Raw genomic sequence first — 25,917 nt, forward strand, 5'->3', positions numbered from 1 at the left:
TCCCCAGCCGTCTGGGGCACTCTGTTGTAAATGATGACCGTGTTGTCTCCTCTGGCCGGCGGCGGCTGGTCCTCACCGACACGCCGCTCAGTCTCAGCCACCTCTGGCTTGAGGAGGACGCTCTCTGAGAGGGACGGAGAGCAGGACATGTGAGGACTCCTCAGAGACTGATGGCAGACACCATTATATTCTTGAAGAAAGTTGTGACTAGCGTTTTGAAATGGTAACAAATGTAGCAGGAAGGTTATTATTAATGAACCGCCTCCCCCTATATCACTGCTGGCCAGTTAGCTGTTAATCATGTCAGTAAAAAGTTGAATTGAAGTTTGTCTCATGGTACATGGCAGAAGCGGACCCCCCTGGGAGATGTCTGCCTGGATCTACTGAGAAGCTCCCGGGAGGCCCAGAATCAGACTCCTCGCTGCGATCAGGTGTGGTGAAGCAGGACCGAAGTTCTCCAGACCGAACACCACCTGCTGTGTTTCTGCGACGCCTCTCAGAACGACTGCTCCACGGCCGGGAGCGTCTCACCGAGCTTCGCTCTCCACTCGTCCAGTTTCTGGATCTGCTTCTCGATCAGCATCACGGACACCCCGAACACCAGGACCGCCAGGAGGAGCAGAACAAAACAACATCAACCAGCATGTTACACCAACGCTGTTTGTGTCCATATGGGAAGAGCACCTGAGGCCCAGTCTGCATGTCCGCCCGCGGACAATCAATCCCTGAAGTCCTGCATGGAGATTTATTATTATGAGAATAAAGTCAGAATTCTGAGTAACCTGTGGCAATCAATACTGGTACAGTAGAAAGGTCAAACTTTGTGAAATAGAACCAAGTTTATGAGGGTAACACATGATGGAATTACTTACTGCTTCAAAGGCCTGACATCTGAAAAGGCCACAAACTGAAAAACAAAAACTACCCAGTCATACTTGATTCATTCCCATTGGGAAATTGCTTTTTTCACATTGACCCATCTAGGATTCTAGGGTCACAGTGAGGGAGCACAGGGAGCTTATGGGGGTCAAAGTTCAGGGCCAGAGACCCACAGTGTCTGCGCCTCCTCCACTCCTGCCCAGCTCCATCGTCCCTCTTCTTCCCTACAGGGCCTGTGGTGCCTGAGCTGAAACCCGCTGCTGTCAGAATGGGCAGCAACACACACTGTACACCTGCTTCCATCGTTTGGTCCCTCCGGATGGAACCACTGCTCCACAGCAGGGCTGTCAAACACAGAACCTGCAGGCCAGAACATTCAAACCACAATGAGGCATTGACTTTTTTTAGTTGTCAGCTGTTTTCACTGAGCCAAGCCTGCTGATGAGGGGCGGGTGGGCAGGACGGGGCCCTCATGAAGTTATCCAGTATTTAAAAACAAATTCAAACACTAACTGAGAAAATCATACATATTCAAATAACACATAGAAGCTCCTAAAATACCTTATTTTTCTTGGCATGAATGCACTGCTCCCGTGAAGTCCAGAAAAAGTCAAGCAGTGCACTAAATTGTACAGATGGGGTCAAAATAACCAATACGAAATCCTGAGGGTGGGTGTCAAACCGTTTTACAAGGAATTATCGCCATCTACTGTTCAGCTATGTGAATAGACGTTCAGCTTTTCCCCCCTGGACTCTATTTTCACTGGCAAACACCCACGTGGTCCGTGGCCCACCAGCTGAGAAATATTTGGGGAAAACATTTGGAATTGTCAAAAAAGAAAAAAGCTTCAATGCAAAGCTGATAATCGTGGGTGCAACTGTAACTGGTCTGGCCCGCCTGAGATCAAACTGTTGTGGAAGTGGAAAAAGCATCTAAATGATTCTAACAGCATTCACCCCCACCAGCCTCATTACAGAGTCTCACCTCTACAAAGGCTGAGATTACACTCAGGAGGGAGGAGGAATCTGTTTTTTCCAATGAAATGGACTTCATGTAAGAGTTCTAAAAACTGCTGTCCATCTGAAAACGTCAATATCAAGATGAGCTGCTGTCAAATTCAAAGTTCACCCTGAAGAAGAGGCATGCATGCTGGAATCAGTTTTCTTCCAGATGAGCATTTGGAATCAGCTCTTATAAACGGTACTTTATGGATATACAGCGTGGTTCCTTCACAAGCTGCTTCAGTCTGAAACAAAGGAGTCCCTCACTCTCCTGGATCCAGAAAAGGACGTGGGTGCGGGTGTCCAGGCGCCATCATTGCCACTTAGTGACTGTGGTCCGGATCAGCGGCATCAGGTCTGCATCAAGGCCTCCACCGTGTGGAGCTGGAGGCTGGCTGAGGCGCAGGACCAGCGTTGATTGGTGAGGGGTCCACAGACATCCAGTGTGCTGATTTCAAACTGTTATTTCACACAGTCAAAGTGTCTCCAGTGGATCGTTCAGGTTGGAAATGAGGGTCAGGAGGGTTTTTTTTTTTTTTTTTTGAGGACATTGATTTCAAGACTACAAAGTCAGAGAATCAGGCAGCTCAAAAAAGGCATGGTCATGGATGTCATGGACTGTTTGCTCCTCTCTCTCTTAAACCCCATGTCTTGATCAGAGGGCTGTCTTTCCGTGGCTGCTGAGGAGGGTTGAGCCTCTGAACCAGGATCTCCATCCTCTATGGGTGGATGTACTGTCATCTGTTATTTCCTGACAGGGTCCCTCATGCATTCTGCTCAACACTTATGCAGCTGAAGTCAATGTCCAAAAATCTGATTTAGAAAAACAAAGCTGGAGCAAAGCAAAAGTAATCCGTCCGCCAAGCAGACGAGCCCGTTGTCTCTGTGACCGCCGCATCGCTGTGAGTCAGCCGCCGGTCGCTGGGCTGGTTTGGACGGTCCTCAGGGAGCACACTGTCACAGATGGAGTGTCCTAACAGGAGAGAGGGCACAGGTTCTATCTTCATCCTCATGTTAGCCATCTTCTAAAGCCACAGAGGAAACCTTCCCCATAAAAGGCAGCAGTTCCTTGAAATTCTCTCCAGTGCTCATGTGTTCCATGTGAATGTAAGATACCAAGAGCTGTTGTTGACATCATTTCTCTATGGACGCAGAGACTATTACAACATTTTGGGGGCCTGTTTACATGACAACGGTGCAGGTCCTGGTGCAGGTCCTGGAGCAGGTCCTGGAGCAGGTCCTGCTTTTGACACCTCTACAGAATGAAGTCCAGGTTCGTCCAAGTGGCTCACATCTCATTCACAACCTCTTATTTTTTTGCTGGCTAATACCCAACTGCATCCACATAAATTGTCTTTTAGACAAAATATGTTGTTGTCACAAAATTATTATTGGTCTCACGTATATAATAATAATAATAACAAAGTCCCATAATAATAATAATAAACTCCCAGTCTTGCAAATGGCTGTAGCAAACACACAACTATGCAGCGATTTTCGAAAAGAAAAACTGCAATTTCAACAGGTCTGCGTGGCCTGAATCATAGCCACGTTAATAGGGTTTTTAATAAACCAAACCGTTTGTAAATCCGTCAAGAATTCAGCAAGTTCAGTGTGTTATTGTCTGTGCAGGCTGCTCACCTTCCATCCACCACTGCAGAGGCTCCGGAGAAGCCCCCTCGGGAAGATGGAAGACCGCTGACGCCGCCGACGAAACTCCAATGAGCCATCTGGCCTTTCTACATGTGAATCTATGGCCTGTGCCTCCAATTGAAATAATAATGATTAAAAAAAACAATAGACGATGCGGGTTGAAGAGCAGGAAGTGAGTTTTTTTCAATCTTCCAATCAGCTTTCTCTGACGTCACGTTGATTTGCATATTTCCCGTCATGCACTTGAAAAAGTCGGAAATAATCGGTCGTGGTCTGATCAGAACCGGAGTGGATCTGAAGCCTTTGTGAGATCTATGTCAGAACCACCTCAGCAGCCTGTCGGGGGTCCTGTTGGTCGGGTTTGGGCTGACTTCCCATGTGGTCCCACCGGGAGTCACAGCCATCTCCATTATACGCTACTGAAATAGCGCTCAGTTACATGACGTCACTGAGTTGAGCTGTCCGGCTGCTTTTCCTCGGTAGATCGTGTCTCCGCATCTCCAGCTTTTTAAGCCAATCTCCTTCTCTCCAGCCCACAATTGCTGACCCAATCCACATCTCGACTGTCCACAATTTCTCACAGCAACCAATCGCGTATCTGCATCCCCAGAATTTTTCAGCCAACCGACGTATCTTCTGGCCTACGTAGAGCACATGGCTTCTTTTTTTTTTTTTTTTTTTTTTTTTCAAGTCAGGAACACAGCTGAACGTTTAATAATGGGTTTGTTTTTGCGCGTGGGTGTGTGCATGTGTCTCTCTGTGTGTTTCCATCTTTCCTTACTGTTTCTGGTCATTCCTGTGTGTGTTTTTCACACTTTTTGTGTCGCAAGATGCCACTGTTAACATTGTAGATTCGACTGAAAGAAAAAACCTAAACATACATCCTCCATATCAACAGTGTACCGACAAGAAGCCAATGTTGATCTTTTGTTGTTGAACTGTACAATATTCAAGTTCAGAAAAAAGTGAATTCCTCCAAGAAATTCCTTTTTGTCTTTGTTGCTGTGAACATAATATCCCGATAGATATTTTCAGTTCATTTTAACATATCGATTCATCAATAAATAATACTTCTGATCCTGCATAGAGAAATATTAATGACTCCCAACTAGTATTTAGACTCTGTATTGGGTTACACTGACCAGTTACCTAATAGCAGACTTTTTTTTTTTTTATGAACAAACAATACAGATAGACAGAGACATGCAACACGACAAGCCACACAACAGAAAACAGAGAGGAAGCAAAACTAAACAAAACAACAAAAAAACAAAGAAACTAAAAAACTAATGAGTAAGCTATTTGGTGTGTATGATGTGTGTGTGTGTGTGTGTGTGTGTGTGTGTGTGTGTGTGTGTGTGTGTGTGTGTGTGTGTGTGTGTGTGTGCGTGCACGTGTGTGTGTGTGCATAACAGAAAAACATATACAGTCCACCCCTTTTTTCCACATATAAATATATATAAAGATATACATACACATTCATACCCACATACATACATACATTCACACATGTGCACAATACATACATACACAAACAATTGTAAGGAAAACAACACCCAAATAATCAAAACAACAATAATAACAGCAACAGAGCTCTGCCACCAAGAACAACCACAATATAACAACAACAATCACAACAATAACAACAACAATGATAACAACAATAGGAACAACAATAACAACAATAATGACAACAACAATCAATCACCATCACTGCTACCACAACACCGACACCACTGCACCCTCTGCCACCCCCAGTAATAATGATGACAACAACAACAATAACAATAACAATTACAATAACAACAACAACAATAAGTATGATATGTGAGAGTGGTTTGCTGTGGGTCATGACTGCAGAAAGTTCATGAATGTTTGCCAGATGGGGTTGTGGGGGATATCAGAGGAGTTTGTATTTTCTAGAGAGATGTAGTCAATGAGGAGGTTTTTCCAGTCTGTAATACGTATGGAGTTCCGTGATTTCCAGTTCATGAAGAGAGTTTTCTTGGCAACAGCTAGCGCCACGAGAAGTCAACGGTTTGGTGTATGATCAAGTTTTGATGTCGATAGGTCTCCTAATAAACAGAGGGTGGGGGAAAGTGGGATGTGGCAGCTCATGATTTGTGACAGGATGTCTGTAATGTTTCTCCAGACCACCTTCTCAAGAATCTTTGACAGAAATGGCAGCTTAGAGATGGGTCTATAGCTATTTCGATCTGCCAGGTCTACACCTCCTTTTTTAAGAAGTGGCTCCAAAATGGCGTGCTTGAAGGCATTCGGGAACACGCCGGATGACAAAGAGAGGTTTATCATTTCAGTAACCCAGGGACCGACTGCCTCCAGAACCTCTGAGAACAGTCTACAAGGGATAACGTCAGAAGAACAGGATGAGAGTTTCATCTTGGTTACCAGAGCCAGAACATCAGCAAGAGTTACAGACTCAAAGGTTAGCCACAAGCTGGAAATAGGCTCAATAGCAGCCAAGGCACCACACTGAGGGGTGGGCATATTATCCTTGAGCTTCTTGATTTTATCAGTGAAGAAATTCAGGAAAGCATGGCTGTCAGCTTCGGTGAAAACGGGGGAGACAGGAGCAGCAGGGCAAACGAAAGAGTTAATTGTACCAAACAGTACTTTAGGGTTTTTCTTAATCGCTGCCACCAGTTGGCGGATATAGTTGGACCTGGCATTCTCAACCATTTCATTGTATGAGGAAATAAGATCCCTGAGATGGAGCCTGTGAACCTCAAGGTTATTGGATTTCCACAGGTGTTCAGTCTTTCGACACAGTCTCTTAAAGCTTAAAATATGCTCGTTTATCCAGGGACATGCTTTTCTCTGCGTAGACAGATTGACTTTAACAGGAGCCACTTGATCCAGAATCATTACACAGTGGTCATCAAACACTGGATTAGGTCATCTACACCAGAGCCAACTGTAAAAGGAGGAGGATCGAACAATACAGAGAACCTTTCTGCAGTATTAGCAGTGATAATCTGCCTCTGAGACCTTACTTTTAAAGGTTTGGGCTCGGGACTGAAATGCAGATCACATGACACAAGACAATGATCACTCATGTGGACATCAATCACAGACACATTAGAAATGTCCAGACCAAGAGAAAAAACAAGGTCTAAAATGTGGCCCTTTCGGTGGGTTGGCAATGAAACGTGTTGAACAAGGTAAAAAGCTTCAGTCAGTGATAAGAATTCCATTGCATAGGGTGAAGAGGTGCTATCGACATGAAGGTTAAAATCTCCAAGGATTAAAACAGGTTCCAACTTTATTATGGAGGATAACAAGTTGCTAAAATCCTTTAAGAAGGCAGCAGCAGAGCCAGGAGGACGGTAGACCAATCAATCAATCAATCAATCAATTTATTTTTGTATAGCCCGGTATCACAACAACAGTTGCCTCAGAAGGTTTCAAGATGTTACATTGGTCGGTAAAAGTAAAAACAGTGAATAAGCATAATGGTAATATGTCAATATTTACAGTAACGAGACAAAACGAAGCAACCACCGTCTTAGACCCTCACATCCGGCAAGAAAAAACTCCAAAAACCCAGTGGGAAAAGAAGAAATCTTGGGGACAAACACAACACAGTAAATTGTTGTGACATATTGTATGACATATAACATATAACAATCACAGTCAATTTCTTAAAATGAAATTAAGCATATTTTAAAACAGAAAATGGACAGAAACAATGGAGCAGGCAGATTGACCCCCTGCAGCAAAATTCTGCAGTCCTGTCGCTTTAGTCTTTTATTGTTCCCCTGCGTCAGAGTTGTTTGGTTGACTGCATACAGCTGAATGGTGGTATCCTGCATTACATGCCATTCCCAAGGACCAGCTGCCTAATTTTGTTGTCGTCCCTGAGAATCAAATGTCCACCTCGTGAGAGCATGTCCATCCTTTTTTGTGGGCTCGTGTGAATGTTGCAGAGCTTTATGAAGACTGATTCCACCAGGCGACAACAGTCTGGCCACTGGGCAGGAGATCCCGAGGAACCGAGGACACAGCGGGTCCTGCTCTCCACCCCTGGTGTAAATTCTGCTTTGGACCTGGGTTGTTTATACCGCCCGGTGGTCAGGCGCACTTGGTGCCGAGCGGCGTAGGCCACACGCTGCTGATCATGTGGCAGTAAATTTTGCCACAGAGCAATGATGGTGCTGGCCTGCTGATTAGAAAGGGTCTGTGCATTTTCAGTCCGCAGTGCCACCAAGTACTCTGCCAGGCTGTTCACTCGGTCCATCCCTGGAATATGATGCTCATCCTCAGCCTGACAATGTAACAGTAAATGAACAATTAAAAACAATCCTATTACAAGCAAAAACATAACATTTAAGTGCAATATAACCTGATATTACCTCCTGTTCAGGTGCTGCTGGGCTCATAGCTGGTGGCCTGCAAGGAACATCAGCTGAAGCAGTGGAGACAGAGGTGGTGATGGTGGTGGGAAGAGGAGCAGCAGAGGCTTTGCTGGAGGTGGAACATGATGCACCAGTGGACTGTTACAGAAGATAAGATGACCATTAGTAATAGACCGTTGTAATAAAAAAAATATGGTATCCAAGGATTAACAAGAACATCCCACCTGTCTGTGAGAGTGTGCCCGGCTCTTTGCAGATGGAGCAGAGAGAGCAGCAGGTGGAGCAGAGAGAGAGAGCAGCAGGTGGAGCAGAGAGAGAGAGCAGCAGGTGGAGCAGAGAGAGAGAGCAGCAGGTGGATCTGTGGCAACAGCAGTGGTGACAGTGGGAGGGAGAGGAGCAGAGTCTGAGCTGGTGGTACTCAAATCCACAGTCTGAAAAGATTGTAACACAAATAAAACTTTATACTCAAGCAAAAATAAAACATGTTAAAAGTCATTTTAGAATATCATAAATAGCAGGTGTTCCAGATAAGACTATCACCAATACTCACAGCAACTGTAGAGGTCAGCAGAGCAGCTGGAAGGTGGGTGGGAGCAGGGAGGCATGGGGCAGACGAGATGGGATCAGATGCAGGAGGTTGGGGAAAGGTGGGGCTTTCCACAACACAGACTGGGGAGGTGATGGTTGGTGGTGGCTGAGAAGATGGGCTTGTGGTGTCCAAGGATCCTACGGTGGGGTCTACGTCTGCATCTTCAAAGCCTTCGTCTTCAAACTCCCCCTCTGTGCCAATGTCCTCCAGCAGCTGGTCGGTCTCCTCGGTGTCAGGCTCTGTGTTCTGCATGGCCCTTCCTGTCTGCCTGAACAGGTAATCGATACCTATCAGCTCTCCTGGGATAGAAAGTAGAAAAGAAAATTGATAAAAAAACAATGGCAACTAATTAATCATGTTGTTCTTTATGTATTTAAGGGCACTTGAGGGGAAATTCTGAACTCACCCGTGTACACAGACGGAGGTTGGAAAGAAGGGACGAGTTTCCTTCCAAGCACCTTGGTACTGTAGGTGTTGACACAGGGAACAAGGTCACCTGAGTAGCTTCGCAGTGACGAGGTCTGGACTGCCAGAGAGGCAGCTTCTCTGTCCTGGTTCCGTCTGTTGAGGCCATCCAGGAGGTACAGCTGGAAATTCACACTGTTGGCACTCGTTCCTAAAATACATTAAAACAAATAAACACTGTAAGCAGTTGATTTGTTTATTTATTTATTTATTTGAGTTTGCAATACAGACGCTGTGTCTCCATTGCAATAATGTAAAGCTTATCACATTTACCTTGCTGATGAATAAGGGATTAATACAAACCTGGAATGAACCTCTGTAGACGACAGTGGAAAGATTCCAGTGACGACGACCCCCTGGCACATCGGTATTTTGGGAGAATGATGCCCTCCTTGGTGGTGGTACTTCCAGTCTGGGTGTACAGGAGCACACCTGGTTGGTCCTGAATGCATTTTATGTGCCTTTTCTGGACTCTCCAAATGTTCTGCATCCTCTCCTGGTCTAAGAGAGGCACACCAAGAAGGTCTCTGCCCTTCACACCCATCAGCTCGTTAAGCAGCCCCTCAATCATGATGATGGTCTGTGGCTCTCCTCTTGTCCGTCTTCTGCAGTGCAGGGCCAGGTCCTCTGTGGTGATCTGCTGGTCCACCAATTTATCAGTGAGGAACACCTTCTCTCCTCAGCTGCTCCCTCTTGGCCCTCCGCAGCAAGGAAACATCACCGCTGTCCCACTCAAAGATGCAGCAGGACAGCTTGGCCATGAAGGTGGGGTACAGGGGATGTGCCTCATTTGTGCATCCAGATGCCAGCCGCCGCACGAAGTGGTAGATGTCAAGTTTTACAAGCACATCTGGCCACCCACCAAAGCTCTCTTTCAGCTTTGTCTGTTCTCCTTGCTGCGTGCAGCAGTCAGTGTCAACATAGAGGAGTGAGGAGGAGCCACTCCAGCATCACTGTAGCGCCGGATGAGCCCAGCAGCCATCATGTGGAGCCCAGGACCCTCCTGAGCAGTCAAGACACTGATGAGGATTTGGCCCACCTCATTACTCACTGATGAGAGCCACAGACCAGTCCCTCTGGCAACGCCACACAGTTTTGTGGTGATCTATAATGACACAAAAGCCCACATACAGTGTTGTGATTTCAGATGGGACGAAGCACATTAGTATCACATTTCATCTTCATAAAAACCACAGCATTCAGAGTTCAGGTTGTGATTTAGTGTTGTCATATATGACTGAAAATAATAATTTCATATCGAAGGATGTCCATCGAAGTGATCTACCTTTTTGGTGGAGTCCATTTTCAGGATGGTGCCAAATGTGGACGTTATTGTGGTTTTAATGTGGTCCAGCCTGCTCAAAATGTCTGGCCCATACAGAGCCAACATCCAGCGGTGACTTGGTACTGCTACTGGCTCAGAGGCTCCTGGAATGTGACGGGGAGCAAGCTGGGCCGAGCTGCAAAGTCAGAGCATGCCCCAAGATATCGGCAGAGGCGCTTCAGCCACTCCTCGCTGTGGTTTTCTTTCAGCTGTTTAACCAAACGTGTGGGGCTGTTTCCCAGCGTCCTCTCCCTCAAAAACCTAATGACACGGATGTCACATGCAAATCTGTTAAAAGAAAGAGAAAGATAAACAAAAGAGACACACAGAATTAATAAACACAGCAAGTGATCAATCTGCTTTGATTCCAAACATTTATCAATCTGGTTTACTCACTTCTGCGTCAGGATCAGCCTGAACTCCAGCCTGTGAGCCATATCCAGCTGGTCAAGGATGGTCTTGCTGGAGGAGATGTCATTTGTTTTGCACCCAACTGACTTGCATCTCAGAGTCTCTGTGATTAAAATGTAATAACTGTCAATATCCAAGACTTTGCGCGCTCTCTTGTGGACACCAGCACCTGTGAGCTGCTTTCTGCACACAGGGCAGTGCAGCCTCACTTTCCACAAGTGATGCGGCATCCACAGGAGGAGCTTGTGGGTGAAAACCCGCTCTGGAGTAGGAGCCCGATGGTAAATAAGAGCAGGCTCTGGTGGTGCGGACCACAACTCCAGGTCTACTCGCAGTCGCTGGTTTTTCCAGATGGCGGCTGAAATCCATCTCTGATCCTGAGCTGGTATCTTTTTTTTCATCTCCGCTGGCAGCCAGTAAAGCTCAGAACCTGGAGCTGTCTGTGCTTCTCCTGCTGGAGCGTGAACAGGGTCGGATGTGGAGAGCTCAGAGGGAGCAGTCGGAGGTGGAGCAGTCGGAGGTGGAGCAGATGGGACACACGCAGAGGTCGTAGCAGAGGACAGTGGGATTGGAGGAGCTGAGGATGAGGCTGATGCTTCCTCATTGTTTCAAGACAGCAATGTAAAGACAAAATAATGAGGATGCCATTATTACTTGAAGTTTTGTAAAACATCAATGGAAAGAAAATAACTGGAGTGAAAACTTCCTCAGCGCTCTCTCAGTCGCTGGTGGGATGGAGGTGGCAGAGGGCCGCTTTGCCACAGGTGAGGGAGGAAGAGACAGAGGAGAGACCGTCTGAATAAATGTCCTGGGACTGCGGGCAGGTGACTGTGCTCTGCTTGTCGTGGCACTTGCAGGGGTGCTGGAGGACACAGAAGAGCTGGAGGCCTGATGAGAGAGGGAGAGAGAACAGCTAAAAACATCATCCATTGAAATGAGCCGGACAACACCATGCTGCTGCTACATTACCTCGCTGACATGTTTTCTCGCCAAACTCAGGTTTGGTGTAAAGGCAGCACCATGAGACGTGGCAAACCTTGACTTTGTAAACTGCAGAAAAAGTTTTGATAGTGTTTCCTTCAACATGTTTTCTCTAAATATTTTTGCAATTACCAACACCTGTAACATCATTAATATTTACCGATGCCAAAGTCAAAGGGGCTCTGGGAGCAGTCTGTCCAGATGCTGCTGCTGATGGACCTGGATGATCTGGAGCGCTGGGGGATGTGACCGGGACACTGCTGGAAGGCTGCAAGAGCACCGGGAAGGAAAAGGAATTCATTCATACACAATAAAACACCTGCACACATTCATTTCACGAGATACCAACATACCTTATTTGCATGGAAACCGCAGCTACAAGTTTGCGTCTGGCCAAATAAAGACGATTGTCCCCTCCGCTGCATTGGGCATTTCTCAATCTACAATACAATCTGAATATATCTTAATGCCTCACACTTTTTTAAATTAAGTTTATTCTTAATAAGTGCACACTGAATGCTGATTATTATGTCCAACGTACCTTGACATAAAGATCATGCCACTTTTTCTGGCGTGGTGCTGGTAAGTCACATCACTTACTTAGGAATCCATATTTCTCCCAGGCTGTCAGAGTTGATTACTTGAAATTTCACTCCATTACTCAAAACAATAAACGATGATCTCCAACGATGGATGAACATACCACTATCACTATTAGGCAGAATAGCAACAATAAAGATGACAATCCTCCCCAAAATTAACTATCTCCTTTCAGTGATCCCCACTCACCCACCTCTCATCTGGTTTCACTCTCTTGATTCATCCATCAATAAATTGTATTGGAAAAATAAACCCCCAAGAATAAAACTGACCACATTTCAGAAAACAAAAACATTAGGCGGACTCAATGCACCACATTTTCACCACTATTCACGAGCAAATCAGCTTCAGTATATCTACAAATGGACCCACCCCACTCAGTCAGACAACACTTGGTTAGACATAGAACAGACAGTTAGTAATGAAATACATTGAGCAGATTTACCATTTCTCACTCAGCCTATCAAAAAACACCCCTGTTTCAAAAACCCCACAATATCATCGGCTCTGACAGCCTGGTGGAAATTACACAGCATCACTGACTCCACTCTGGCACCCTCACTCTTCACCCCCATCTGGCACAACCCGGACTTCACCAGCAATAAACAACCATTACACTTAAGCTCCTGGGCAGATAAAGGGATCACTCACCTCAAACACATCTTCAACAATAACACCCTGGTCCCATTCCCGCTTCTGGTCCAGAAGTTCGGCATCAGGAGCCAACAGTTTTTACAATACCTACAGGTTTCATCATCCATCCAATCAGCAATGAAAAACAGAAACATAAACCTAGACCTCCCCCCTTCAGCTTCTACCCTCATTAATATCTCCTCTTCAAAAAAACTCTGATCTAAAATATCCAAGTTAATTTCACAGACCGATACAATATCATCTATACCTTCAGAAAAATGGCAAACAGGTCTCACAATTGCTCCCGATGCCGACTTCTGGCCCCAGATCTGCAAGAACATTTTCTTCATGGCAACAAATGCCAACTTACAACTCATCCAATACAAAATCATTCATAGAACACATCTGACTGGACGAAAAATGCCAAAAATGGGCTTCTCATCATCCGATAACTGTTCACACTGCACAGAAAACTGCACAGATACCTACATTCATGCAACCTGGCACTGCACACCTGTCCACCACTTCTGGAGAAACATTACAGACATCCTGTCACAAATCATGGGCTGCCACATCCCACTTTCCCCCACCCTCTGTTTATTAGGAGACCTATCTACATCAAAACTTGATCATACACCAAACCGTTGACTTCTCGTGGCGCTAGCTGTTGCCAAGAAAACTCTCCTCATGAACTGGAAATCACGGAACTCCATACATATTACAGACTGGAAAAACCTCCTCATTGACTACATCTCTCTAGAAAATACAAACTCCTCTGATATCCCCCACAACCCCATCTGGCAAACATTCATGAACTTTCTGCAGTCATGACCCACAGCAAACACTCTCACATAGCATACTTATTGTTGTTTTTGTTATTGTTATTGTTGTTGTTGTTGTTGTCATCATTATTACTGGGGGTGGCAGAGGGTGCAGTGGTGTCGATGTTGTGGTAGCAGTGATGGTGATTGATTGTTGTTGTCATTATTGTTATTGTTGTTTCTATTGTTGTTATCATTGTTGTTGTTATTGTTGCGATTGTTGTTGTTATATTGTGGTTGTTCTTGGTGGCAGAGCTCTGTTGCTGTTATCATTGTTGTTTTGATTATTTGGGTGTTGTTTTCTGTGGCGAGATGAATCGGGTGAAAAGAAGCCAGACAACGCCACCTTGGGAATTGCACCCAAGGAAATAACTAAAAAGTAATGATTGGTGAGGACACTCAGGTTCGCGGCTTAAGAAGCAGGAGACGTGGGTTCTGGCCAACAGAAAATATCTTTATTAAATATCAAATTTCAAAAAAACACATTCACTCTCTTTAAAAGACGGGGAAGAGGGGGAGCCCAAACAGGAGCTGAGGCTTACCGGTGGGGCACGGGTAGTAAGGGGAATGAAGGCCTCTGAAGGATCACCCCAGACACACGTGGACACTCACTCGCTGAAAATAAAGGTGAACACACTCAAACAAAAAGGGGTGCGCAGCACATCACACAGGAGGGAGACCCACCACCCAGGGACACCGATGCCGCCACCGTCGTGCTCAGCTTCTGGAAGGGAAGGAAACAGACAAGGGGAGTTAAAAAGGGTTTTTCCCTCACATTCGTGCATTCAAACAAAAAAAGAAATACCTGAATGAACTAAACACAAGTGGGCGGGCAGCCACAACTCACAAGTAAAATAAATAAATGCAAACCGGTAACTGCCACACCCGAACAAAAACAAAGGTAACTGGAAAATAACAAAGAATGAACACACAATTAAATAAAGAAACAATAACCAAAAGAACAACAAAATATACCAACACCTAACCCAAATATACTTAATCAAAAGAAAAGATGATAAAGTAAGCAGATCGCTTCTGTGTATTCCTGGCGTCCCACAAGCGTGTAATCAGCTCGGTCAGGAAGCCAGCAGGTCGACAGGGGTGCAGCAACCTGCAGACGGCGGGCTTCCAAGGAGCAGAGGCAGTCCAGGCGTATTTATTCGTGCCAACACTGGACTTCGAAGCCACCCAGAAGGACAAAACAGCTGGCGGGCTCCACGGCAGATTAGCCGCTCCTAATAAGCAATAAAAAGGGCAGTCATACACCTGCACGAACCAGCTAAGAATATGAGGGTGTCTAGACTGCGTACCTGGCAAACAAACATTTAACTGACACGCCCAGTAGGAGAGGTGGGGAGTCTGCGACCTCCCTACCGCCACTCATCTAGCAGCAAGTTGACACCCAGATGAAGGGGGAATTGATCCCCAAACGCGGCCCAACAGGTAAGCACAACTCGCACGGCTCACACGGTTCACACCAGGAAGTGAGAAAGCCCAGGGGCGGGGTCTACTCCAGACTCAGCGGCAGAGGCTGCCATAGACATCATATAAGAACTAGATGCCTTAAGGCGGAGTCAGCAACGTCGTTCACTGGCGGCCATCTTGGTACAGTGGACCTCTCTGGCCGCTGTCGTGTCACTGAACGGAAGGTGAGTGATTTATACAAACTTAAATACTCGTAACTCATTGAATTCTTGACGGATTTACAAACGGTTTAATGTCTGACTAACGTTGCGTTGGTATGATTCAGACTAAATGTTAAAATCATGACTTTTCTTTTTGAAAAACGCTTGTTCAGCGTGTTTAGTCTATAGTAGTGTGTGTGTCATTGCTGCCTGAGACCACAGTCAAGATTTTCAATTATCAGGATTTCTTGAGACCAATAACGTTAATTGACAACCTAATCTTTTGTCAAAATGCCCTTTTTACACGGTTGCATTTTTTTTGATTGAGTTATGAAGCTGTTAATGAGAACTTTGACCTATATATTACAAAGTTGACTCAGCAATTTGACGTTGGTGGGAGAGATCTTAAGTTTCAATATAAGTGGTTCGTTTATCAAAACATCTTTACATTTATATTCTTTCATGCTATCTTTGTGTTTACAGAAACGTCTCAAAATGCCTGATTTTTGTGCCGCCTACGGCTGCTCCAATGAGCGCAGCCTCCAGACCAGAGCCTGTGGAATCACCTTTCACAGGTGAGACATGACTACATAATGACTGTTTTTTTTTTATTAGGACACTGTTTATGTACAGTTATGTAAAGTTATGCTGCACAGGAACACCATGGCTGTGTGATAATATTGCAAGATTGGTTTTGACCCTAACTTTTTAAAAAAAATTACCATCTACTTCCATCTTATTTAATTAGATTTTGTCTTTCTCTAATTCTCAATTTTTGCATCGGCTGAATATGTACACAAAATGACCCCAATATATTACATAATGTATTTTTGTCCTTATCCTTAATGTTACAGGAAAAAAGGTGGAACATGTTGACAATAGGTTTTATGTCTGAGTACTTTTCCTTCCATTTTTAAGGTTTCCTAAAAGCGGAGAGCTTAGAAGACAATGGGAACTTGCACTTAAAAGGGATGATTTCGTGGTTAACAATCGGTCCCTGGTCTGCAGCGACCACTTTCACAAAGAGGACTTTGACAGGACCGGGCAGACTGTCAGGCTGAAGGCTGGTGCTGTGCCAAAAATCTTTAATTTCCCTGCTCATCTTCAAAGGGTATGTTTATCACTGGCCCACAAGAATTCGAGGTGGATAAATTAATATTTAAAGATCTGATTTAATGTCACATTTCCTGTAAGTTAAGGGAAACATAAAATGTTGTATTTTACACAACATTTGAATATTTAACTGTTTCTTTTAGCCTACAGTAACAAGAAGCACAGCTACTTCAAGACGAGCAGAAGGAAACCTGCCTGAAACTCAGCAGGGTGAACCTCCGCCTGATGTTGTGAGTATTTAAAGGCATGTGGAATGTCATTAACAAATGAGAGCATCTTATGGCCTGTCATTACACCGTTCATCACAGTGGTGCCCAGGAACGGCTATGATGGTGTTGTTAGAAGAGCCCAGTATCATGTGAGGTGGTATTCTGTGTAAAAGGAGGGAGAACCACTGGTTCTGTCGCATGCTCTATGCCACACATACACTGTGATGAATAAGCATGTATAAACTATGCCAAAGGGGAACCTTTACCCTCAGAACAGACATTTTTTTCTCAGAAGACATAAAACATATTTTTTCCTTATACACAATCCCATTATTAATATATATATTTTTTTATTGTTATTATTGTGTTCATATGTTTTTCAAAATCAAAAGGCAGCCACTGAAGAGACGCAAATGACCCGGAAAAGGGAATCCTGTGACCACCTGTATGCGTTGCCTTCGTGCCCAAAGGCTCTAAAATCCAAACTTGATGCAGCATCACAAATGGTACGCAAACTGCAGCGGGAGAAGGGTAATGCCATGGCGAGGGAACGGAGGGCAAAGAAAAACATGCGTGCTCTTCTGGAGGAACTGAAAGACAAAAACCTAATAAATGAAGAACTGAAAGACAAACTTGAATGTTACTCAGGTAAAATAAACAATTACATTAAATATATATTTTTCTTTTGGGTGTGTTATTAGATTTCCTAGTTACCACTCTAAGGAGACTTACTCAATCACTTTTGTTAATTGCATTTCAGATCTTCCAGTTCATCTCCTCTCAAAGCAGGGTGTGGAATACACGAAAGCCCAGAGAGATTTTGCACTTACCCTGCATCTGCATGGCCCTAAGGCTTATGACTACCTGAGAGAGACTCTGAAGATTCACCTCCCACACCCTAGTTCATTGCAAAGGTATTCTTCATCTCTAAGTTGAACTGCATTAACAACTAAAGCTACAGACTGCAGTATAATCAATGGTTAAAATTACTGGTTGAACTGTTGATACATTTTGATGTTGCAGTAGTTTTTGGTATTTCCACTGTCCAAAGTAGGGTTATTGGGTAAGCGGTTCATCTGGTAAGTGACTAAATGGCCTATGTCTTTTAATTGTATCTAGGTGGCTGAGCTCTCTGGATGCACAACCTGGACTAAACCAAATGATGCTTGACATGCTTGGACGACGGCGCCAGGAAAATGAAGCCAAATATGGCAATGTCACTCTGATGCTTGATGCCATGGCCATCAAAAAGCATATTCAGTATGATCCACAGACACAAACCATGTGTGGATTCGTGGACATGGGGGATCACTTGAATCAAACTGACATTGCTTCTGAGGCTCTTGTCTTCATGGTTGTTGGGCTCCAAGGTTATTGGAAAGCTCCAATTGGGTATTATTTGACCAAGAGCCTAACACCAGAAACACAGAGAGTCTTGGTAGTGCACGCTTTGGAAGAACTTCAGCAGCGCCAGATAAGGGTGGTGTGCATTACAATGGATGGCCATGCATCCAACATTAGCATGTGCACCCAGCTCGGATGTGACCTGAAAGCAACACCATGTGAGCCGTTGAAGACTCATTTCCCACATCCAAGAACCCGTGACAAGGTTTTTGTTATGTTGGACGCATGCCACATGTTGAAGCTCACACGCAATATGTTGGAGGTACATGCTCATCATTATTGCATATTATATATATATATATGCTGGTATATGTTATATACCATATTCAGTTTTTGATGTATAAAATCTGTACATGTACATAATTGTGGAGAATAGGGTACTTTAGGTGTCATGTGTGCTAACACTGAAAAATAATTGTGATTCTGCAGGCATACAGCCCAATTAGAAGCATCACTGGCAGCATCAGTTGGGAATACATCGTTCATCTGAACAATGTCCAGAAGAAAAGTGGACTACATGCAGCCAACAGCGTCACAGACAAACATGTGGAATTTGCTAATCAGAAGATGAAGGTAGGTTGGTCAGATGGTTGTACAGTTGGCAAGGTTTCGGATCATCCAACCAATTTTAATATCACACAGAGACAACCCAAGGATATATTAAATGCATAAATCCACTGTATGTATAGAAAGTTGATAAATGAAAGCACTCTAGGACTTCTTGTTATCCTGATATTTGCATATTGTCATCATTGTTGTAGTTTTCACTCTTTAATCTCATACAGGTCTCCCTGGCAGCTCAGACTTTGAGTCATTCTGTTGCAGTGGCACTTCGCACCTTGCAGGATCTGAAGGAACCGCAATATGCAGTGTTCAAAGACTGCGAGGCTACAGCAGAATTCATTGAGGTAAGATAGCTGCATCTGTAACTAAGTCATTCTTCAGTGTTTTTGTTAGGAACATGTCAGTGATTCATTGCATTTATCCTGGTGGCATTTGTGGCACCCACCACAAGAGAGACAATTCAAATGCTAAGATTTATCGAAAATGTGAGAACTTGCTTGTATATCTCATATTTTTTTGTTACCAACATCGTACCATCCATAGATGTGTACTATCTTATCCTTTTTGACACCACGTTATGGTAGGGGTTCCTCATCTTTTGAAAGCCGGACAAGAAGATGGAGAGGGGAGAAGAAGAAAAAAAGAGGAGAGGAGAGGAGGAGGGGCGTGCCCCCCCCCCCCCCCCCCCCCCATTGAGAACCGCAAACTTATGGTGATAATTTTAGTGCTTCCAGTTAATTTAGATATCTGTTTTTAGATGACAGACAAGCTGTTCGACATCCTGAACAGCCGCAATCCCAGAGCCAAAGGGTTCAAGGCCCCTCTTGGTTCGAGGAATTGGTCAAGCACCAGGGAGTTCTTGTCCAGGGCCAGGGCGTACTTGCTTACTTTGAAGATGGAAGATGGCACACACCTGTACCAAACAAAGAGGTTTTATCGAAAAAAAAAAAAAAGTGAATTTTCTGTTAGTGATGCACTGATACTATTTTTGCCCCAACACAAGAACAACTCCTCAACTGTTGAGTAGTAACTATATCCACGATGAAATCTTTATTATAATGTATTAATTAGTATGACACTTTTAAACAGTTACCAGTAGCTCATCTCTACCGGTATGAGTGCATCCCTAAATTCCATGGATGTCTTTTCTCTTTTTGTTCATCAAATTTATGTGGGGCTCCACTGTCTTCAGCATCAAGTTCAGATGCTCTGTCCTCATTGTCTGCATCGAGTTCATAAGATGCTCTTTCCTGTAAGATGTTCTGTCCTGTTTGCATCAAGTTCATGAGATGCCCTACTCTTCTGCATCAAGATCATGACGGTATGTATTATTCACACGTGATAATGTTTAAGATGTCTGTGAATTTGTCTATGCTGCAATTCTCTTCTGTTAAGCCCCCCCAGGTACAAGTATCTAGCTGGTATGTATTGCATGGTCTGCATGTTTTGTTGAAAGAATTGATACAAGCAGGTTTAGTGTCCTAAAAGTAAATTTAAGGATCCTAAACCTTACACTGCTTATACTTTGAAGATCAGGGATGCAAACTAGTCAGCTGTAGGTTATGGACTGCTTTTTCCCCCCAGAATGTGGTAAGTACGTGAAACAGGGAATTTTATGTACCCTGGCATCTCCCAGACAGATGATTATCTGTGAGCAGTGACTATTTTTACCCTATGCCTTGTGTTTGCATCCCTGTCTTCTTGTGTCATTGGCAGGATCATCACAGTAATACATTAATTTATTTTGAAGGTTCCTCTCTGTCCTCGGCTTCATCGTCAACATTGACACGTTGATGTCAATGATTCCTGTGCTGCTCGAAGAACAGAAGTATGTCCTGACGTACAGGTTTAGCCAGGACCACCTGGAGCTGCTTTTCAACTCCATCAGAGCATCTGGTATGGTCACAACACTACATGACATGTAGTGTCAGCAAATGCTTGTATTGATTTCACATACATTTTCACCATTGTGATACAGTCTGAACTGTATGATGTCATTCATTTTAATTTATGTGAGAAAAGATCATTCAGAGGTGGCTGGTTTTTTTGTTTTTTTTTTTGTTTTGTTTTTTTTCACTGCGAAAATATATTGAATATCTATGTCATGTAACTATTTGTCATGGTTCATGGTTTTTTTGTACTATATATCATGGTTTTGTTTTTTTGTTTTTTTTGTTTTTTTTTTTAAGGTGGCTGGAACAATAACCCGAATGCCTGCCAGTTCAAATATATCTTCCGGAAGCTGATGGCCAGGTGCGGGGTTGTTAAACCAAGCAGCAAAGGGAATGTGACAGCACAGGATGACATGGAGTTCCTAGCAGCCGGAGCAATGTCATCTACTGCTCAGACGTACAGCATAGATACATCTACCAACCTGTCGGCTGTAGACATGTCCTCTGCAGAAGGAGAAGATCTCACATCCCCGTTCGCTGACATTCCTGCCCTTGTGCATGACCACAGCTACCTTCCCAAGCATTTCGATGGTCTTGTGGACAACATTCTTGTGTACATTTCAGGTAGAGGTCGATTAATGGTAGATGTAGTCTGTAGCTGATTATTTTTTCAAGGCTTTTTAATTATATTAAGTTATAACATGAATCTGTTTTTCGCTGATTTCAGGATTTGTGGTGCGACGCACTCTTGAGAAGCTGTCCTGTGATGTCTGCCGGGCCAGTCTTGTGATGGATGCTGAATCTGCCCACAAGGACCAGAGCTACCACCTGCTGACTCTGAAGAACAATGGAGGTCTGGTCATTCCATCTCAAGGGACGGTTAAGGTCATCAGGGCAGCAGAGTGGGTCGTTCGCCAGGCAGCAGCAGACTGTAAACGATCACACCCCATCAAGCTGTTGGAGGTCCTGTACATGGTGCGGGAGAGGATCGGTTCGGAAGACGTGTTTTTGCTGGGGGAGCACATCAATGACACGCAATACGGCATCGAAAGTCACCACCACACACTGTTGAGCTTTGTTGTCTCCATGTTTTTCAAACTGAGGCTGCACCACATCGCCAAAATGACATCGCTTCGCCTGCAGCGTAACAATGAGAGGCAGAAGCTCAACAAAACCGTTCTTTTCAAAGGACATTAGTGCAATTCCAAAGTCAGTGTGTACATATGTATATTAGGGTGACCCAGCATCTTCTTTTGCCTGGACATCTCCACTTTTTAGGTCCTGTCTGGGGGGTCTGGGCGGGTTTCATAAATTCACAAAAATGTCCAGTATTCAACTTTTTTCATAGGACAATTACTGTTTTCCCCTCTACTCTGTTTTGTGTTTGTTAGTATTGTGGTGAGACTCTTCTATTATTTATCTTATATTACAGTTACTAAGAGATGTATTGGTGAAGCTGGATTTCATAACAGAGAAGTTCATAGTTAGAAAACTTTCTACTTATTTAAAAAGAGTCCAAGAGGGCTGTTGCTAGAAGTTTACATATTTCATTGTATTTTATTACAGAAGTTTTCCTTCACATCATTCAAGCATAATAAAGCATGTTCATCAACTTCCAAGAAGCCTATCTGAATTTGTGTCTCGAGGCCCTGCCGATTGTCCTCTTTTTTGCAAATCAAAATATGGTCCCCCTTGGGTATATGTACTGTATATATGTTTTAATTCTTTATATTTATTTATTTTTTGGTCTTGTTTTGAGGTTCAGTAAAGGCAAGCAAGTATGGCTTTCGTCTGTTTATCTTAAACCAAAAATAAAAACAAAGCCTGTGATTTATTTATATGTATTTTATTTATTATATCATTTTATTTTGTATTGTTTTTTTAATATATTTTTTAATTTTGTTGTAATGTATTTTTTTATTTTTGTTTGTTTCTCTGTTTCACAATATTTGTTTTTATGATTTATTTTATAAATACCTATATATTTTGGGTCTATTTTACATATTAAATATTGATAATAGAATTTTGGTGTCTGTGTGTGTGTAGTGACGTGACCAATCCACTTAATGTGATTTTCATATCAAAGTCTGTCGTTATAACTATTTGTAAGCATGCAGTGTAATATCTACATGTCTGAAGTTTTTAACAAACCAAGTCGTTTGAAAATCGATTGAAAATTTAGCAATCAGTAGTTATTTCAAAGTTGACGCTCCATTGACATTAATGTGATGAGTGAGTGAGCGGCCCTGTACCAAGATGGCCGCCATATGACGACGTCAGTCCCCATAAGGTTACAGCGCGCATGAGCCATCTAGTGTTTGTATATATATCTATGGAGGCTGCACCAGTGAGAATGGCCCTCTTTTATACACAGCTCCCCCTGGCGGGATTGGTTAATTATTACAAGCCAGTTCGAGAGGGCCTCCTCCTGCTACATTTCCTTACAATTGTTTGTGTATGTATGTATTGTGCACATGTGTGAATGTATGTATGTATGCGGGTATGAATGTGTATTGTTGAGACTTGAGCAAAAACTGAAGAACAAAGTAATTAAAAATGCTCAAAACGTTGAAGTCTCTTGCACAGGATCTTTAATTCAGTAGAAAGTTGATCAGACAGGGAGATAACCTAAATGCTAGCAATAAAAGAAAAACAGGAGTCCTGGACCATATCCGTGTGCTCTGACAGCATCAGAGTCTCCAGCAGAAAATGGCATCGAGCTCTCCTTTGCTTGGGAAGTTATACTGTTAGATTTGCATGATTAATAGTTACATTTTGATAACACTCTGACTGTCACAGGGTTGTTTTTCTCGTAAACCAACAGACAGCTATTGTTTCATAAAGGTCACACGTACTTTCGAGGAGATAATCAGGTTTTTTCTCAGGAGAAAAATAGGGAGTCAGCTAAAGGAGAGTCGAAACTATGTACTACTCCTTGCTTTGACCCTGACCGCCCTCGAACTGCTTCAGGATGCACAGAGAGCTTTTCAGTTACAATCTGCTATACTGGAGGCCTTAAAATCATGAGACAATTATAGGATGCATACAAGAAGAATAATATAGTCAACAGTTGAATTAATACATGTTCATTAAATATGTATAAATTGTATATAAGTGAATCATACATAATGACTTAGCGTTTGATTAATACAATGGATATATGAGTGATCACAACATCAGAATGTAAATGCATTATACGACAGTATGTATATCTTTATAGATATTTATATGTGAAAAAAAGGGGTGGACTGTATATGTTTTTCTTTTATGCACACACACACACACACACACACACACACACACACACACACACACACACACACACACATCATACACACCAAATAGCTTACTCATTAGTTGTTTAGTTTCTTTTTTTGTTTTTTTGTTTTGTTGTTGTTTTGTTTAGTTTTGCTTCCTCTCTGTTTTCTGTTGTGTGGCTTGTCGTGTTGCATGTCTCTGTCTATCTGTATTGTTTGTTCATAAAAAAAAAAAGTCTGCTATTAGGTAACTGGTCAGTGTAACCCAATACAGAGTCTAAATACTAGTTGGGAGTCATTAATATTTCTCTATGCAGGATCAGAGGTATTATTTATTGATGAATCGATATGTTAAAATGAACTGAAAATATCTATCGGGATATTATGTTCACAGCAACAGAGACAAAAAGGAATTTCTTGGATGAATTCACTTTTTTCTGAACTTGAATATTGTACAGTTCAACAACAAAAGATCAACTTTGGCTTCTTGTCGGTACACTGTTGATATGGAGGATGTATGTTTAGGTTTTTTCTTTCAGTCGAATCTACAATGTTAACAGTGGCATCTTGCGACACAAAAAGTGTGAAAAACACACACAGGAATGACCAGAAACAGTAAGGAAAGATGGAAACACACAGAGAGACACATGCACACACCCACGCGCAAAAACAAACCCATTATTAAACGTTCAGCTGTGTTCCTGACTTAAAAAAAAAAAAAAAGAAGCCATGTGCTCTACGTAGGCCAGAAGAGACGTCGGTTGGCTGAAAAATTCTGGGGATGCAGATACGCGATTGGTTGCTGTGAGAAATTGTGGACAGTCGAGATGTGGATTGGGTCGGCAATTCTGGGCTGGAGAGAAGGAGATTGGCTTAAAAAGCTGTGAATCCGGAGACACGATCTACCGAGGAAAAGCTGCCAGACAGCTCAACTCAGTGACGTCATGTAACTGAGCGCTATTTAAGTAGCGTATAATGGAGATGGCTGTGACTCCCGGTGGGACCACATGGGAAGTCAGCCCAAACCCGACCAACAGGACCCCCGACAGGCTGCTGAGGTGGTTCTGACATAGATCTCACAAAGGCTTCAGATCCACTCCGGTTCTGATCAGACCACGACCGATTATTTCCGACTTTTTCAAGTGCATGACGGGAAATATGCAAATCATCGTGACGTCAGAGAAAGCTGATTGGACGATTGAAAAAAACTCACTTCCTGCTCTTCACCCCGCATCGTCTATTGTTTTTTTGAATCATTATTATTTCAATTGGAGGCACAGGCCATAGATTTACATGTAGAAAGGCCAGATGGCTCATTGGAGTTTCGTCGGCGGCGTCAGCGGTCGGCCATCTTCCCGAGGGGGCTTCTCCGGAGCCTCTGCAGTGGTGGATGGAAGGTGAGCAGCCTGCACAGACAATAACACACTGAACTTGCTGAATTCTTGACGGATTTACAAACGGTTTGGTTTATTAAAAACCCTATTAACGTGGCTGTGATTCAGGCCACGCAGACCTGTTGAAATTGCAGTTTTTCTTTTCGAAAATCGCTGCATAGTTGTGTGTTTGCTACAGCCATTTGCAAGACTGGGAGTTTATTATTATTATTATGGGACTTTGTTATTATTATTATTATATACGTGAGACCAATAATAATTTTGTGACAACAACATATTTTGTCTAAAAGACAATTTATGTGGATGCAGTTGGGTATTAGCCAGCAAAAAAATAAGAGGTTGTGAATGAGATGTGAGCCACTTGGACTAACCTGGACTTCATTCTATAGAGGTGTCAAAGGCAGGACCTGCTCCAGGACCTGCTCCAGGACCTGCACCGTTGTCATGTAAACAGGCCCCCAAAATGTTGTAATAGTCTCTGCGTCCATAGAGAAATGATGTCAACAACAGCTCTTGGTATCTTACATTCACATGGAACACATGAGCACTGGAGAGAATTTCAAGGAACTGCTGCCTTTTATGGGGAAGGTTTCCTCTGTGGCTTTAGAAGATGGCTAACATGAGGATGAAGATAGAACCTGTGCCCTCTCTCTTGTTAGGACACTCCATCTGTGACAGTGTGCTCCCTGAGGACCGTCCAAACCAGCCCAGCGACCGGCGGCTGA

General features: G+C 43.4%; 1 protein-coding gene across 1 annotated transcript in view; it reads right to left on the reverse strand.

Moving 5' to 3' along the window:
• LOC115388518 (heparan sulfate 2-O-sulfotransferase 1-like) overlaps nt 1-25,917 on the reverse strand; it is a gene marked incomplete at its 5' end in the record, with an annotated part of 183,075 nt that overhangs the window by 233 nt on the left and 156,925 nt on the right. The window lies entirely within an intron of this gene.

The sequence above is a fragment of the Salarias fasciatus genome, chromosome 5 (assembly GCF_902148845.1).
Source record: "Salarias fasciatus chromosome 5, fSalaFa1.1, whole genome shotgun sequence".
Classification (NCBI taxonomy): Eukaryota; Metazoa; Chordata; class Actinopteri; order Blenniiformes; family Blenniidae; genus Salarias; species Salarias fasciatus.